At 43.5% G+C, this 5,402-nt stretch overlaps 1 protein-coding gene across 1 annotated transcript in view; it reads right to left on the reverse strand.

Moving 5' to 3' along the window:
• Window positions 1–2,148, reverse strand: part of Wdr63 (WD repeat domain 63) — a 65,014-nt gene extending 62,866 nt beyond the window's left edge. Inside the window, exon 1 of the mRNA XM_023699054.1 lies at window positions 2,052–2,148. The gene's annotated coding sequence lies outside the window, so the exon portion shown is untranslated. The remainder of the gene's footprint in view (window positions 1–2,051) is intronic.
• Window positions 2,149–5,402: the final 3,254 nt, after the last annotated feature.

Here is a 5,402-nt window from a genome sequence, read left to right on the forward strand (position 1 = left end):
GCTTAATTGGCCTCCTGGCCCATTTACTTAATGAAACCATCACACAGTCCACCTGCAAATGCAAATCTTATTAAGTCACTTACCTGGGCAATGGTATTTTGTGGGGCAACACCAGGAATTAAATTCAGGGCCTTCCTACTGAGCTATGCTGCCAGCCCTTAAAATTTATTTTATTTTGACAAGGCCTCAATGCATCACAAAGTTGCCTAAGATGCTCAAACGTGCAGGTGTCCTGCATCAGCCTCCCAGAGTGCTGGCATTTCAGGTGTGTGCCACCACGCCCGGGCTTTTTGTGAGTCCTTATTGTCCATATCAGTGTACTCTTTTAATATTGTAAAAATGGAGCTCATTTACAGTGTAAATACACTGAGCCCCCTTCTATTCCACAGGTCTGCCCGAGCTCGACCCTGCATTTTTGAAGCCATACAAGGCACTTCCGGACGAGTATTCTGCACACGATATATAGAAGAGGGCACAGTCCACACTCGGAAGCATGGCCTTCAACACCCCTCACTGTCAGCCTCATTCTACCACCTTCCCTGCCCACGTCCATTTTCATCAGATTACTGCTCTTTTTTTTTTTTTTGGAACCGGGGATTGAACTCAGGCCCTTGCGCTTGCCAGGGAAGCGCTTATTCCACTTAGCCATCTCCCCGGCCCCTCATTTTTAAATTGTCCTGGTACTTCGCTCACTCCCTCCTGAGAAAACCCTTCCCTCCACCTGCTGCTTCTCCTGTCCATGTCCGGTCTGCACTTCTCTGCTTAAATTTCACTCATCGTTGAAGCTCCAATCCAATGACCTCTTAGTACCTTTCCTATCTGTCTCAGGCTGAAACAATGTTGTTCTCCTCAACACTTTTTTCTGGTACCAGGGATCAAACTCGGGACCATGCACTTGCCAGGCAGGTGCTTATGCTGCTGAGCTATACCCTGGCCCTCCACAACATATTCTAATCACACTATGGGGAGTTACTTGTGGCCTTTGTCAAGACAGTGCGAGTCTGCGTGGAAGAACTCCCCGGAAGAGTGCTGTGTCAGCACACAGGATGGACTGATCAGCAACCAGACAGGAAGTAAATTACTCACTAGAAGAATTATGTTTCTCTCTTCCAGCCCTTTCCCAAAGGTCCTAAAGTCTTCTTCCTACTTCGTCCCTCATTAGTCTTGTTTGAACCACCCCAACTTATGAATAACCAGAATCATGTTTATTTTATTTATTTGTATTTTTTAGTATAGGGCCTCAGAGTCTCATTATGTAGATCGGACTCGTAGTGATCCGCCTGTGTTCAGCCTCCCAAGAGTTGGGATTACAGATCTGCGCCACCACGCCTAGTCTCAATTGCCTTCTCCGTACGGCCAGGACGAGGGGCCGGCACGGCACACCAGGGAACCCAGCCGGCTGCTGCATGTGCCTAAGCAGGAGCTTTAATCCGCTGAGCTGAGGGGCCGGCCCTCAAAGTTGACAAGGATTTTTTTATATTTTATTTTTGCTGGCTCACGCTGTCTTAAGGGCGGGTCTGGTAAGGCATGTGGAGCTGGCGCTTAAACAACTGAGCTAAATCGCAGGCCTTTTTCAAATTTGAGGTTTTTTTTTTTTTTTTTGGCTAGCTCAGGCTGCCTTAAGGGCATGTCATGAGGAGCTGGGGATTGAACCTCGGTTTGCCGCAGCCGGCGTTTAAACAACCCATAAGCCCCCCAGAATCATGTTATTTTCGTATTCATTCATTCATTCATTCATGACCTATTGAGTTCCCACCACGCGCCAGGTAACGTGAGCGTCACCAGAGGTGTATGACCTGTAAACAAGGCAGTAAACCTTCCACACTCTTAGACGGCCGTTAACCGCTTTTTTGCTTTGTCTCCCTAGCTAGACCAGAAGCGCTTTGGAAGCAGTGGAAATCTTATTTACTTTACATTTATTTATTTATTTATTTATTTAACTTTTGTAGTCTTTTCAGCAACTAGCACATCTCAGAAAGTTTCCAGACACTCTTGAAAAGAGTGAGTGAAACACTAGTTTCCACTCCTTCCCCATTCAGAGCTGGTCTTACCTGATACGGTATTAACTAAAGTGAAGGGAGAGAAGTTTCGGCAGTACTCCGGAGAGGAGCTCCTTTGAGAACTGCAGGTGCGAGTTGGACTCTCAGAAAAACAAATCCCAACAGCAAAAAAACCCGGTCTCGCTGGACGTTGCTAGGACGCATTGGTTGCTAAGAGAAAAGAGGCAGGTCCTTGACTGAGATTGACAGAGCATCGCCACCAATACGTATCCACTCCCTAACAGTCTCTTTTGGAACAGGCTGTGATTGGTTACTGTCAGGTGACGTCACGAAAAAGAAACTGGGCTAAGTTTGCAAGGTAGGGAAGGAGTTTCTTTTACCAGGAAAGAGTTTAGTAAGTTAGTTACGCACAGGTAGTGACCCGGTGACCGTTTTGGTCCTTAAAGCCCTAAAGGCAGCTGTCGCCACAAACCGCGGCAGCAAGCTGGAGCACTCCTTGGAATTCGCCCTTAAATTTGGGGATGGCGAGGAAATTGGGTCCGGCCGCCTAGTGGGCGTCCCACAACGGCTAATGTGCTGTTTTCCGCTTGCCGAAATAACCTGAGCGCTTGGCTCAGGCTAGAAGTCTGCATCTCGGGGGAATGGTGTGAATCCCTGAGCAACTCGAAGGATCATTTTATCTATGATTAAGGGCCTCAGGGGACTCGGAGAAACTCAGCTCTGAACGGTTTCCCTCCTTTCTTTTAAAAAATAATTATCACTGTGTAGTTTGCAGCCATGAAGAATTTAATAAACCAATGTGGTTGACGGCTGTAATTGGTCTAAATTAATTCTTTATGTCAACTTTAATGAAACATTTAATTAAAAAAACATTGAATTATAACATACATGAGACTTGATCCTAAGTGAGGATTAAAATTCTATGTAGATCATGTTGATTTTTTTCAAATATTTGAAAGAGTTTATGTTGACAAAAGCAAAATATATATTTACTGTAGAAATCATGAAAAAGAAGAACTACCTAGGAAGAAGTCTTACATACATGTTACAGTAATCTTTTCTTGGGCTCATCACTGTCTGCCACTGAGAGATAGGTTTTCCATTAATCTCAGTTGCTAGTCGTTTAATGCTTTGCACTGTCTTGGTGACACCATACGTATTCTCCTTCGCTTCAAACATCCCCTCTGAAGATATCGTGCCTTTCTTGTGTCAGCCTAATGCATCTCTTTAGCTGTAGACCTGAATTTCCACAGGTCTTTGGGTCTTCCTCACTAGCTGTCCAATTCAGATCCTGGTGCTGAATAGTTACTAAATAAAAATATTGAATGAACAAGCGAATGGAGGAATTACTGTATCGTGGCGGTCACAGCGTAGCAGAGTCAAAGTCAAATCATCCGTTTCAGATATTTTTCAGCTATCTTTCAGAAAGATATTTTTCCTTTATTTCCTCTTAGATAATGACATTACTGTCTGTAAGTTAGCAAAACTAGAAATCTGAGTCATCCCTGACTGGCCTTTTACTGCTCACCCAGCATACTGCTAAATCATATCACTTGTCTTTACTAAGTATCTAATAATGCATCTCCTCTTAGCTACCCTCTGCCTCTCTCTCATATGTTTTGTCTCTCACCTGGAGAGTAACAGCGGCTATTCTATTTTTCCTTAATTTATTTGCTAAGTTACCATGGAATATTCTAAATCAGGATTAAATCCAGGCTTTACCGTGCTTAAATCTCCCTAGTCTGGCATATGAAATCCTGTGCAAACAATTATGAAGGATAACTGAAAATATCTAGAAGGTACTGAGTTATTTTTGTGACCTCATTGCCAGTCTCTTTCTAGGGTAATCCATGTGTGGTCCAGTGTTTATCACCTGAAGGCCTGGAGAACTGAACAGCCTGAAACTTGGGTGGTGGTGGGGCTGAGGATATTAGAAGTAGACTACTGGCCAGAGAAGGTACAGCATGGAACAGATTTCTGCAACTAAAATCTCCTCTGTTTTATATGAGGATATCATGAAGTTTTTAATTATACTGCACAATCTATTCATATTTATTATAATTTTTAAAAGATGCATGCAATCACTACCAACTAAACTGACATAAAAATTAAGTTAAAACAAAGAAACACCAAGCAACTGTGACCTGCCCATCCCTTGGCTTTCCATAGCCCCTAGCTTACTGCTGTTCAGCCCAGGAGTTTGTGGGGCCGGGTGGAGACCAGAGCCCTGGTTACACAGGGCTCCTGACAGGTCCCCCTGTATGCATTTGTACTCACACATGTACAGGCTCGGCCTGATACCTCCACCTCCACTTCCACCTTCCTATGATGCCTCTCTTCATCATAAAATACGCTTTACTTGTGCAAGTCAAATGCTACCGTCTCTGGAAAGTCAGGGATGCACCCAGTAGAGTTAGTCACACTTCCTTCTACTTTTCCATCAACGTAAATGTTACATTGTATGGCAATCCCTTGTTTACGGGGCTGCCTCCCCTTACTGAGTTTAGAGTTGGGATAAACTCTCATTCTTTTACATCTCCAGTAACAGCATCCGATGGACTCAGCCAAATGCATGCTTAAGTATCTGATGGACTTTTATTGAAATCAAACTTAGAAGAACATAACAAAAGCTTCCTTGTGGTCTTCTGAACAATTTGTTTTTCCTTAAAAAATTCATGATCCTTTGCAGTCAGATTGAAGGAAGTAAGGATTAGAACCTTGTGATTTGGAAGAGACACCAGTCCTTCTGTCATCTTTTCTTTAAGTGATACCCCGAGGGAGTGTACTTTTAGAGGAATGAGTCATAAGTCACAACACCAAAAAGTCAGAAATTAAGTGGTTAGTGTTGAGTTATTTCTTCATGGTCCAAATTCATCACTGACTGGTCGTCTGTTCTTTTGTGGGCGTTGTTAGAAGTGAAACATCACCATGGTAGCTACAGGGAATGTAACTTGCCTTATTATTACTTTTTAATTTATATTTTTTATGGATTTGGTACAGGGTCTCTCCATGCAGCACAGACTTGTAGTGATCCTCCTGTTTTCAGCCTCCCCAGCACTGGGATTACAGATGTGCGCCACCATGCCCGGACTCGGTGGCCGGCTCAGTGCACCCTGGGAGCCCTGGGGCAGGGCCGGTGCAGCATGCAGTGCCACAGATTAAACCTTGGTCCCTGTGCTTGCCTAAGCAGGTGCTTAGTCCACTGAGCTATCTCACCAGCACTTGTACCTTGCCTTAAAGTAAAGATATTTAAAAACTGGCTTTGATTTTAGGAAGTGAAGATATAAACGGTCAAGAAGTTATAACTGAAAATACTTCTGTGATTATTTAAGGATATTGTGATACATTTGTTTGGAGTTAGAAAAGATAATTTGATAAATTAGGTACAAACTGGATTTCTAC

This window comes from Octodon degus, unplaced genomic scaffold (genome assembly GCF_000260255.1).
Source record: "Octodon degus isolate 3935 unplaced genomic scaffold, OctDeg1.0 scaffold00109, whole genome shotgun sequence".
Taxonomy (NCBI): domain Eukaryota; kingdom Metazoa; phylum Chordata; class Mammalia; order Rodentia; family Octodontidae; genus Octodon; species Octodon degus.